Genomic DNA, 13,849 nt, shown 5'->3' with positions numbered 1-13,849 from the left:
GAAATGAAAGAGATGAAAACCATGACACGAGAAATACGTGACAAATGCACAAGCTTCAGTAACCGACTCGATCAACTGGAAGAAAGAGTATCTGCGATTGAGGATCAAATGAATGAAATGAAGCGAGAAGAGAAACCAAAAGAAAAAAGAAGAAAAGGAATGAACAAAGCCTGCAAGAAATATGGGATTATGTAAAAAGACCAAATCTACGTCTGATTGGGGTGCCTGAAAGTGAGGGGGAAAATGGAACCAAGTTGGAAAACACTCTTCAGGATATCATCCAGGAGAACTTCCCCAACCTAGTAGGGCAGGCCAACATTCAAATCCAGGAAATACAGAGAATGCCACAAAGATACTCCTCGAGAAGAGCAACTCCAAGACACATAATTGCCAGATTCACCAAAGTTGAAATGAAGGAAAAAATCTTAAGGGCAGCCAGAGAGAAAGGTCGGGTTACCCACAAAGGGAAGCCCATCAGACTAACAGCAGATCTCTCGGCAGAAACTCTACAAGCCAGAAGAGAGTGGGGGCCAATATTCAACATTCTTAAAGAAAAGAATTTTAATCCCAGAATTTCATATCCAGCCAAACTAAGTTTCATAAGTGAAGGAGAAATAAAATCCTTTACAGATAAGCAAATGCTCAGAGATTTTGTCACCACTAGGCCTGCCTTACAAGAGACCCTGAAGGAAGCACTAAACATGGAAAGGAACAACCGGTACCAGCCATTGCAAAAACATGCCAAAATGTAAAGACCATCGAGGCTAGGAAGAAACTGCATCAACTAACGAGCAAAATAACCAGTTAATATCATAATGGCAGGATCAAGTTCACACATAACAATCTTAACTTTAAATGTAAATGGACTAAATGCTCCAATTAAAAGACACAGACTGGCAAACTGGATAAAGAGTCAAGACCCATTAGTCTGCTGTATTCAGGAGACCCATCTCACACGCAGAGACATACATAGGCTCAAAATAAAGGGATGGAGGAAGATTTACCAAGCAAATGGAGAACAAAAAAAAGCGGGGGTTGCAATACTAGTCTCTGATAAAACAGACTTTAAACCATCAAAGATCAAAAGAGACAAAGAAGGCCATTACATAATGGTAAAGGGATCAATTCAACAGGAAGAGCTAACTATCCTAAATATATATGCACCCAATACAGGAGCACCCAGATTCATAAAGCAAGTCCTTAGAGACTTACAAAGAGACTTAGACTCCCATACAATAATAATGGGAGACTTCAACACTCCACTGTCAACATTAGACAGATCAACGAGGCAGAAAGTTAACAAGGATATCCAGGAATTGAACTCATCTCTGCAGCAAGCAGACCTAATAGACATCTATAGAACTCTCCACCCCAAATCAACAGAATATACATTCTTCTCAGCACCACATCGTACTTACTCCAAAATCGACCACGTAATTGGAAGCAAAGCACTCCTCAGCAAATGTACAAGAACAGAAATTATAACAAACTGTCTCTCAGACCACAGTGCAATCAAACTAGAACTCAGGACTAAGAAACTCAATCAAAACCGCTCAACTACATGGAAACTGAACAACCTGCTCCTGAATGACTACTGGGTACATAACGAAATGAAGGCAGAAATAAAGATGTTCTTTGAAACCAATGAGAACAAAGATACAACATACCAGAATCTCTGGGACACATTTAAAGCAGTGTGTAGAGGGAAATTTATAGCACTAAATGCCCACAAGAGAAAGCAGGAAAGATCTAAAATTGACACTCTAACATCGCAATTAAAAGAACTAGAGAAGCAAGAGCAAACACATTCGAAAGCTAGCAGAAGGCTAGAAATAACTAAGATCAGAGCAGAACTGAAGGAGATAGAGACACAAAAAACTCTCCAAAAAATCAATGAATCCAGGAGTTGGTTTTTTGAAAAGATCAACAAAATTGACAGACCACTAGCAAGACTAATAAAGAAGAAAAGAGAGAAGAATCAAATCGACGCAATTAAAAATGATAAAGGGGATATCACCACCGACCCCACAGAAATACAAACTACCATCAGAGAATACTATAAACACCTCTACGCAAATAAATTGGAAAATCTAGAAGAAATGGATAATTTCCTGGACATTTACACTCTTCCAAGACTAAACCAGGAAGAAGTTGAATCCCTGAATAGACCAATAGCAGGCTCTGAAATTGAGGCAATAATTAATAGCCTACCAACCAAAAAAAGTCCAGGACCAGATGGATTCACAGCTGAATTCTACCAGAGGTACAAGGAGGAGTTGGTACCATTCCTTCTGAAACTATTCCAATCAATAGAAAAAGAGGGAATCCTCCCTAACTCATTTTATGAGGCCAACATCATCCTGATACCAAAGCCTGGCAGAGACACACCAAAAAAAGAGAATTTTAGACCAATATCCCTGATGAACATCGATGCAAAAATCCTCAATAAAATACTGGCAAACCAGATTCAGCAACACATCAAAAAGCTTATCCACCATGATCAAGTGGGCTTCATCCCTGGGATGCAAGGCTGGTTCAACATTCGCAAATCAATAAACATAATCCAGCATATAAACAGAACCAAAGACAAGAACCACATGATTATCTCAATAGATGCAGAAAAGGCTTTTGACAAAATTCAACAGCCCTTCATGCTAAAAACGCTCAATAAATTCGGTATTGATGGAACGTACCTCAAAATAATAAGAGCTATTTATGACAAACCCACAGCCAATATCATACTGAATGGGCAAAAACTGGAAAAATTCCCTTTGAAAACTGGCACAAGACAGGGATGCCCTCTCTCACCACTCCTATTCAACATAGTGTTGGAAGTTCTGGCTAGGGCAATTAGGCAAGAGAAAGAAATCAAGGGTATTCAGTTAGGAAAAGAATAAGTCAAACTGTCCCTGTTTGCAGATGACATGATTGTATATTTAGAAAACCCCATTGTCTCAGCCCAAAATCTCCTTAAGCTGATAAGCAACTTCAGCAAAGTCTCAGGATACAAAATTAATGTGCAAAAATCACAAGCATTCTTATACACCAGTAACAGACAAACAGAGAGCCAAATCAGGAATGAACTTCCATTCACAATTGCTGCAAAGAGAATAAAATACCTAGGAATCCAACTTACAAGGGATGTCAAGGACCTCTTCAAGGAGAACTACAAACCACTGCTCAGTGAAATAAAAGAGGACACAAACAAATGGAAGAACATACCTTGCTCATGGATAGGAAGAATCAATATCGTGAAAATGGCCATACTGCCCAAGGTAATTTATAGATTCAATGCCATCCCCATCAAGCTACCAATGAGTTTCTTCACAGAATTGGAAAAAACTGCTTTAAAGTTCATATGGAACCAAAAAAGAGCCCGCATCTCCAAGACAATCCTAAGTCAAAAGAACAAAGCTGGAGGCATCACGCTACCTGACTTCAAACTATACTACAAGGCTACAGTAACCAAAACAGCATGGTACTGGTACCAAAACAGAGATATAGACCAATGGAACAGAACAGAGTCCTCAGAAATAATACCACACATCTACAGCCATCTGATCTTTGACAAACCTGAGAGAAACAAGAAATGGGGAAAGGATTCCCTAGTTAATAAATGGTGCTGGGAAAATTGGCTAGCCATAAGTAGAAAGCTGAAACTGGATCCTTTCCTTACTCCTTATATGAAAATTAATTCAAGATGGATTAGAGACTTAAATGTTAGACCTAATACCATAAAAATCCTAGAGGAAAACCTAGGTAGTACCATTCAGGACATAGGCATGGGCAAAGACTTCATGTCTAAAACACCAAAAGCAACGGCAGCAAAAGCCAAAATTGACAAATGGGATCTCATTAAACTAAAGAGCTTCTGCACAGCAAAAGAAACTACCATCAGAGTGAACAGGCAACCTACAGAATGGGAGAAAATTTTTGCAATCTACTCATCTGACAAAGGGCTAATATCCAGAACCTACAAAGAACTCCAACAAATTTACAAGAAAAAAACAAACAACCCCATCAAAAAGTGGGCAAAGGATATGAACAGACATTTCTCAAAAGAAGACATTCATACAGCCAACAGACACATGAAAAAATGCTCATCATCACTGGCCATCAGAGAAATGCAAATCAAAACCACAATGAGATACCATCTCACACCAGTTAGAATGGCGATCATTAAAAAGTCAGGAAACAACAGGTGCTGGAGAGGATGTGGAGAAATAGGAACACTTTTACACTGTTGGTGGGATTGTAAACTAGTTCAACCATTATGGAAAACAGTATGGCGATTCCTCAATGATCTAGAACTAGATGTACCATATGACCCAGCCATCCCATTACTGGGTATATACCCAAAGGATTATAAATTATGCTGCTATAAAGACACATGCACACGTATGTTTATTGCAGCACTATTCACAATAGCAAAGACTTGGAATCAACCCAAATGTCCATCAGTGACAGATTGGATTAAGAAAATGTGGCACATATACACCATGGAATACTATGCAGCCATCAAAAAGGATGAGTTTGTGTCCTTTGTAGGGACATGGATGCAGCTGGAAACCATCATTCTTAGCAAACTATCACAAGAACAGAAAACCAAACACCGCATGTTCTCACTCATAGGTGGGAACTGAACAATGAGATCACTTGGACTCAGGAAGGGGAACATCACACACAGGGGCCTGTCATGGGGAGGGGGGAGGGGGGAGGGATTGCATTGGGAGTTATACCTGATGTAGGTGACGAGTTGATGGGTGCAGCACACCAACATGGCACAGGTATGCATATGTGACAAACCTGCACGTTATGCACATGTACCCTACAACTTAAAGTATAATAATAATAAATAAATTAAAAAATAAAAAATAAAACCAGATTCTTGTAGAGGCCAGGAGAGCTCTAAAGTTGTATTAAGGGCCAACAAGAGGACTGGATCAAGGATGCCAACTGGATAGCAGTCCAGATCTTTTTTCCTATACCATTGCTCCAACTGTCGAAGTTTCAAGCAGTAAGCTAGACCTCTAGATAAGCTTTCATTGGGGGAAGACATTGTGGGGTTTAAAGGACAACACAGCAACAAATCTCTCCCCATCACTTTGCCAAATAACCTGATCTTTATAAGACAAAAATAATGAAAGATAAAGAGAACATAAAGAATTTTATAGGAGTTGGCCATAAGATGGCTGATTGGAAGAATATGCAGTCCATGGCACTCACAAAGAGGAATAAAAGGGGTGAGTGAATACAGCACCTTCAACTGAAACATCCAGATTCTTGCATTGGGACTGATTAGGCAAACAACTCGGCCCATGGAGAATGAAGAAAAGCAGGGTGGGGCAAAGGCCCACCAGGGAACAACACAGTGCCAAGGGAGCCCTCACCCCTAACCAAGGGAAGCAGTGAGTGATTGTGTGATCCTACTTGGGAAACCATCTTCTCCCACAGATCTTTGCAACTTTCAGATCAGGAGGTCCCCTCATGAGCCCACACCACCAGGACCTTGGGTCCAACACACAGAACTGTATAGTCTCAGCAGAGCAGCTGCTCAGTCACACACGGAGACCCAGGAGCTTTCCATACTCTGGCCTTGGGATTTCCAACAAACGTGTCTGCAACTCAGGCAAAACAGGAGGTCTGTACGGACCTCTAGGAAGGGGAATGAATCCAAGGAGCCCAGCAGTGTCATTCTGCAGGCCCCACTTCCATGGCACTTCACAAGATAAGACTCACTGGTTTGGAATTCCAGCGAGCCCATGGCAACAGGGTAGAGGCTGCCTGAGACAGGACAGAGTTCCCCGGGGGAGGAGTGGCTGCCATTTCTGTAGTCCAGTCAACTCAGCTATTCCAGCTTGCCAGTTTTGGAGAGTGCAAATGGCCCAGTCAAGGAAGGGTCTTCCACCAAGGCAGCACAGCTGCTTTGCCAGATCATTGCCAGACTGCTTCTTCAAATGGGACCCTGATCCATTCCTCCTTACTGGGCAGGACCTCCATGCCAGTGCTTCAACTACCCCAGCCAGTTTCCTATGAACGGAGCTCTGATCTCTCCCTGGGGTGGAGCCCCTGGAGGAGGGGCAAGCCATGATCGCCACTCTTTGGTTGACTCAGTCATTTCATCTGGCTTTGGAAAGTCCAAACAATCCAGACAAGAAAGACTACCCCCAAATCACGTGACCACTTTGCCAAATCACGGACAGATACTTGCTTGCTTGGGGTCCACTCCAGACCCTAAGTGCCTTGGTTTTTTCTGTATCTAGAGTTATCACCAACAAAGGTTGGGAAACAGAAAAGATGACAGCCTGCTCCTTCTTCTGGAAACTTCATCCCAGCAGGGTATTGACCTGTTGCTGGCCCAAAAAGTGTCCCATGGGTGGGGCAGGCTGCCATGGTGGCTGTTCAGGAGTCTCAGTCAATCCAGCCTGTGGGCCCTGGAGAGCTCATAGTGAACGGAGTCTGAAAGGATTCCCAACACAGCATTCCTGCTCTACCAAAAAACACCCAGACTACTCCTTTAAGTGAGCCCCTGTTCCTGTTCCTCCTGGCAGGGTGAGACCTCCAAACAGGGGTTTCCAGCCACCTCCTACTGGCACATTTGGGCCGGCAACAGGTCAATACCTTGCTGGGATGAAGCTTCCAGAGGAAGGAGCTGGCTGTCATCTTTTCTCTTTCCCAACCTTCACTGGTGATACCTCTAGATACAGAAAAAACCAAGGCAATTAGGGTCTGGAGTGGACCCCAAGCAAGCTTCAGCAGCCCTACAGAAGAGTGGCATATTTAAAGAAAAATAAGCAAACAGAAAACAACCACAACAAAAAGACCCCACAAAACTCCGTGGAAAGGTCAGCATCCTCAAAGATCAAAGGTAGATAAGCCCACAAAGATGAGAAAGAATCAGCACAAAAACACTGAAAACTCAAAAAGCCAGAAGGCCCTTCTCTTCCAGATGACTGCAACACCTCTGAAGCAAGAGCTCAGAACTGAGCTGAAGCTGAGATGGCTGAAATGATAGAGGTAGAATTCAGAGGGTGGGTAATAATGAACTTGCCTGAGCTAAAGGAGCATGTTGTAACCTAATGCAAAGAAGATAAGAATCGTAGTAAAACAATACAGGAGCTGACAGCCAAAATAGCCAGTTTAGAGAGAAACACCAACCTGTTAGACCTGAGAAACACACTACAGGAACTTCAATGCAATCACAAACATTCATAGCAGAATAGACCAAGTGAAGAAAAGAATTTCAGAGCTTGAAGACCGTCTTTCTGAAATAAGACAAGCAGACAAGAATAGAGAAAAAAAAGAATGAAAAGGAATGAAAGAAAACCTCTGAGAAATATGGAATTATATAAAGAGACTGAACCTATGACTGATTGCGATACCTGAATGAGACAAAGAGAATGGAACCAATTTGAAAAAAATACTTTAGGATATCAACCATAAGGACTTCCCCAACCTGGCTAGACAGGCCAACAATCAAATTCAGGAAATTTAGAGAACTTCAGTAAGATACTCCGTGAGAAGATCATCTCCAAAACACATAATAATCAGATGCTCCAAGGTCGAAATGAAAGAAAAAAATGTTAATGGCAGCCAGAGAGAAAGGCCAGGTCACTTAAAAAGGGACCCATCTCACAACAGACCCATTTCACAAGCAACGATACACATAGGCTCAAAGTAAAGGGATGGAGAAAAATTTACCAAGCAAATGGAAAACAGAAAAAAGCAAAGGTTGCAATCCTAGTTTTTGACAAAACACACTTTAAACCCACAAAGATCAAAAAAGACAAAGAAAGGCATTACACAATGGTAAAGGGTCATTTCAACAAGAAGAGCTAACTAGCCTGAAAATGTATGCACCCAATACAGGAACAACGAGATTCAAAAAGCAGGTTCTTAGAGACTTTCAAAGAGACTTAGACTCACACATAATTGGGAGACTTTAATACTCCACTGACAATGTTAAACAGATTATAGAGACAGAAAATTAACAAAGATATTCAGTACCTTACTCAGCTCAGAATCAAGTGGATCTGATAGATATCTCTAGAACTCTTCACCCAAAAGCAACAGAATATACATTCTTCTCATCTCCACATGGCACTTACTCTAAAATTGATCACAGAATTGGAAGTAAAACATTCTTCGGCAACTGCAAAAGAACTGAAGTCATAACAGACAGGCTCTCAGACCACAGCACAATCAAATTAGAACCCAATATTAAGAAACTCACTCAAAACCACACAACTACATAAAAATCAAACAACCTGCTCCTGAATGACTCTTAGGTGAAAAATGAAATTAAGGTAGAAACCGAGAAGTTCTTTGAAACCAGTGAGAACAAAGATATCAGGTACCGGAATTCCTGGGACACAGCTAAAGCATGATAAATAGGGAAATTTGTAGCACTAAATGCCTATATCAAAAAGCTAGACAGATCTTAAGTCAAAAACCTAACATCACAACTGAAAGAACTAGAGAACCTAGACCAAACAAATTCCAAAGCAAGCAGAAGACAAGAAATAACCAAGATCAGAGTGGAACTGAAGGAGATAAAGACACAAAGACTCTTCAAAAAATCAACAAATTCAGGAGCAGGTTTTTTGAAAAAATTATTAAAATAGACTGCCAGCTATACTAATAAAGAAGAAATGAAGGAAAAATCAAACACAATCAGAAATGATCAGGAGTGTATTACCAGTTACCCCACAGATATATAAACAATCATAAAAGAATACTATAAACACTTCTACACACATAAGCTACAAAATATATAAAAAATTGATAAATTTCTAGACACATACACCCTCCCAAGACTGAACCAGGAAGAAACTGAATCCCTGAATAGACCAATAATGAGTTCTAAAACTGAGGCAGTAATAAAGAGCCTACCAACCATAAATAGCCCAGGACCAGATGAATTCACAGCTGAATTCTACCACAGGTACAAAGAAGAGCTGGTACCATTTCTACTGAAACTCTATCAAAAAAATTGAAAAGGAGAGACTCCTCCCTAACTTATTTCATGAGGCTACCATCATAGTGACACCAAAGCCTGACAGACATACAGAAAAAAAAAAAAAAAAAAAAAAACTTCAGGCCAATATCCTTGATGAACATTGATGCAAAAATCATCAGTAAAATACTGGAAAACCAAATCCAGCAGCACATCAAAAAGTGTATCCATCACAATCAAGTAGGCTTCCTCCTTGGGATGCAAGGTTGGTTCAACATATGCAAATCAAGAAATGTGATTCATCACATATAAACAGAAATAGACCAAAAAAGACACATAATTATTTCAACAGATGCAGAAAAGGCTTTTGATCTGATTCAGTATTCCTTCATGTTAAAAACGCTCAATAAACTAAGTAATGAAGGAAAATACCTCAAAATCATAAAAGCCATATATGACAAATATGCCCAACCCAGAGCCAATATCATACTAAGTGGGCAAAAGATGGAAACATTCCCCTTGAAAACCAGCACAAGACAAGGATGTCCTCTCTCGCCACTCCTATTCAACATAGGAAACATAGGAAACTTCTGGATAGGGCAATAAAGCAACAGAAAGAAATAAAGGGCATTCAAATAGAAAGAGACGAAGTCTGTTTGCAGATGACGCAATCCTACATCTAGAAAACCCCATCATCTCACCCCAAAAGCTTCTTAAGCTGATAAGCAACTTTAGCAAAGTCTCAGAGTACAAACTCAATGTGCAAAAATCTCTAGCATTCCTATATACTGACAACAAGCAACCAGAGAGACGAGTCATGAATGAACTCCCTTTCACAATTGCCACAAAAAGAATAAAATACCTAGGAATACAGCTAACAAGGGAAGTGAAGGACCTTTTCAAGGAGAACTACAAACCACTGCTCAAGGAAATCAGAGAGGACACAGCAGAGAAAAACATTCCATGCTCGTTGTATTAGTTTGTTTTCACACTGCTGATAAAGACATATCTAAGACTGGAAACAAAAAAAGGTTTAATTGGAATTACAGTTCCACATGGCTGGGGAGTCTTCAGAATCATGGCAGGAGGTGAAAGGCACTTCTTACATGGCAACATCAAGAGAAAAATGAGGAAGAAGCAAAAGCAGAAACTCTTATAAACCCATCAGATCTTGTGAGACTTATTCACTATCACGAGAATAATACAGGAAAGACCAGACCCCATGATTCCATTGTCTCCTCCTGGGTCCCTCCCACAACACAAGGGAATTCTGGGAGATACACTCGAGATGAGATTTGGGGGAGGACACAGCCAAACCATATCATCATGTCCTCACATTTCAAAACCAGTTATGAATTCCCCACAGTCCCCCAAATTCTTAACTCATTTCAGCATTAACCCAAAAGTACACAAGTCCAAAGTCTCATCTGAGACAAGACAAGTCGCTTCCACTTCTGATCCTGTAAAATCAAAAGCAAGCTAGTTATTTTCTAGATACAATGGGGGTACAGGTATTGGGTAAATTCAGCCATTCCAAATGGGAGAAATTGGCCACAACAAATAAGTTACAGGGGCCCATACAGGTCCAAAATCCAGCAGGGCAGTCAAATTTTAAAGCTCCAAAATGATCTCCTTTGATTCTATGTCCCAAATCCAGATTACACTGATGCAAGAGGTAAATTCCCATAATCTGGGGCAGCTCCACCCCTGTGGCTTCACAGCGTACAGACTCCCTCCTGGCTGCTTTCACAAGCTGGCATTGAGTGTCTGCAACTTTTGCAGGTGCACGGTTCAAGCTGCCAGTGGATCTACCATTCTGGGGTCGGGAGGATGGTGGCCCTCTTCTCACAGCTCCACCAGGCAGTGCCCTAGGAGGGACTCTGTGTAGTTGCTCTCACCACACATTTCCCTTCTGTGCTGCTCTAGCAGAAGTTCTCCATGAGGACCCCACCGCTGCAGCAAACTTTTGCCTGGGCATCCAGGCGTTTTCATACATCTTCTGAAATCTACGTGGAGGTCCCAAACCTCAAATCTTGACTTCCGTGTACCCGCAGACTGAACACCACATGGAAGCTTCTGAGGTTTGGGACTTCCACCCTCTGAAGCCACAACCCAAGCTCTATGTTGGCCCCTTTCAGTCACAGCTAGAGTGGCTGGAACACAGGGCACCAACTCCCTAGGCTGTACGCAGCATGGGGCCCCTGGGCCTGGCCCACAAAACCACTTTTTCCTCCTGGGCATCCAGGCCTCTGATGGGAAGGGCTGCTGTGAAGGTCTGTGACATGGCCTGGAGAAATTTTTACCATGGTCTTGGGGATTAGGCTCCTGGTTACTTATGCAAATTTCTGCAGCCAGCTTGAATTTCTCCCCAGAAAATTGGCTTTTCTTTTCTATCACACTGTCAGGCTACAAATTTTCTGAACTTTTACACTCTGAGCCCATTATAAAATTGAATGCCATTAACAGTACTCATGTCACCTCTTGAATGATTTGCTGCTTAACAAATTTATTCTGCTAGATACCCTAAATCATCTCTCCGAAGTTCAAAGTTCCACAAATCTCTAGGGCAGGGGCAAAATGCTGCCAGTCTCTTTGCTAAAACATAACAAGAGTCACGTTTGCTCCAGTTCCCAACAAGTTCCTTATCTCCATCTGAGACCACCTCAGCCTGGACCTTAATGTCCATATCGCTATCAGCATTTTGGGCAAAGCCATTCAACAAGTCTCTAGGAAGTTCCAAACTTTCTCACAGTTTCCTGTATTCTTCTGAGCCCTCCAACCTGTTCCAACCTCTGCCTGTTACCGAGTTCCAAAGTCGCTTCCACGTTTTGGAGTATCTTTTCAGCAACTCCCCACTCTACTGGTACCAACTTACTGTATTAGTTTGTTACACGCTGCTTATAAAGACATAGCCAAAACTGAGAACAAAAAGAGGTTTAACTGGACTAACAGTTCCACGTGACTGGGGAGGCCTCAGAATCATGATGGGAGGCAAAAGGCACTTCTTACATGGCCACAGCAAGAAAAAAATGAGGGAGAAACAAAAGCAGATACTCCTAATAAATTCATCAGATCTTGTGAGGCTTATTCACTATAATGAGAATAGCATGGGAAAGACCAGCCCCCATGATTCAATTACCTCCTCCTGGGTGCCTCCCACAACACATGGGAATTCTGGGAGATACAATTCAAGTTGAGATTTAGGCAGGGACACAGCCAAACCATATCACTCATGGATAGAAGGAATCAATATCATTGAAATGTCGATACTTCCCAAAGTAATTTATAGATTCAATGCTATTCCCATTAAAATATCATTGACATCCTTCACAGAATTAGAAAAAAAAACTATTTTAAAATTCATATGGAACCAAAAAGGAGCCTGAACAGCTGAGACAATCCTAAGAGAAAAGAACAAAGCTGGAGTCATCACACTACCTGACTTCAAACTATACTACAAGGCTACAGTAACCAAAATAGCATGGCATTGGTACAAAAACAGACACATAGACCAATGGAACAGAATAGAGAACTCAGAAATAAGATCACACACCTACAACCATCTGATCTTCAACAAACCTGACAAAAACAAGCAATGGGAAAAGGATTTTCTATTAAATAAATGGTGCTGGGATAACTGGCTGGCCAGACGAAAAAAAAAATTGCACCCAAACCCCATTGCTTATACCTTCTTCAAAAATTAGCTCAAGATGGATTAAAGATTTAAGTGTAAAACCCAAAACTATAAAAATCCTAGAAGACAATCTAGGCAGTACCATTCAGGACATAGGCATGGGCAAAGATTTTATGATAAAAATGCTTAAAGCAATTGCAACAAAAGCTAAAATTGACAAATGGGGTCTAGTTGAACTAAAGAGCTTCTCCACAGCAAAAGAAACTATCATCAAAGTGAACAGACAACCTATAGAACAGGAGAAAACTTACAATCTATTCATCTGACAAAGGTCTAACAACCAGCATCTACAGGGAACTTAAGCAAATTTACAGGGAAAAAAAAAAACCCTCATTAAAAAGTGGGCAATGGGCACAAGCAGATATTTCTCAAAAGGAGACATACATGTGGACAAAAAACATTGGAAAAAAGCTCAAAATCACTAATCATTAGAGAAATGCAAATAAAAACTACAGTGAGATATCATTTCTCACCAATAAGAATGGCTATTACTAAAAAGTCAAAAACTTACAGATGCTCGTGAGGTTGTGGAGAAAAAGGAATGCTTATATACTGTTAGTGGGACAGGAAATTAGTTCAAACATTATGGAAGACAGTGTGGCCATTCCTCAAAGATCTAGAAGCAGAAATACCATTTGACCCAGCAATCCCATTACTGTATATATACCCAAAGGAATATAAATAATTCTATTATAAAGATACATGCATATGTATGTTCATTGCAGCACTAATCACATTAGCAAAGACATGGAACCAAACTAAACATCCTTCAATGACAGACTGGATAAAGGACACATCATGGACTACTACGCAGCCATAAAAAGAAACAAGATCGTGTCCTTTGCAGGGACACAGACGGAGCTGGAAGCCCATCATCCTCAGGAAACTAATCCAGGAACACAAAACCAAATATCGTGTTTTCTCATTTGTAAGTTGGAGCTGAATGATGAGAACGCATGGACACATGGGAGAGAGGGACAAAGTACACTGGGCCCTGTTAGAGGGTCGGGGGTTGGAGGAGGAAGAGCATCACGAAGAATAGCTAATGGATGCTGGGCTTAATACCCAGGTAATGGGTTGATCTGTGAGGCAAACCACCATGGTACATTTACCTATGTAACAAACCTGCACATCCTACACAGGTACCCCTGAACTTAAAAGTGGGGGAGAAAAAGAACCACATTTTGAGCAGCCAGATT

The sequence above is a fragment of the Macaca mulatta genome, chromosome 3 (assembly GCF_049350105.2).
Source record: "Macaca mulatta isolate MMU2019108-1 chromosome 3, T2T-MMU8v2.0, whole genome shotgun sequence".
NCBI classification, from domain to species: Eukaryota; Metazoa; Chordata; class Mammalia; order Primates; family Cercopithecidae; genus Macaca; species Macaca mulatta.
Note: the sequence above shows the minus strand (reverse complement) of the source record.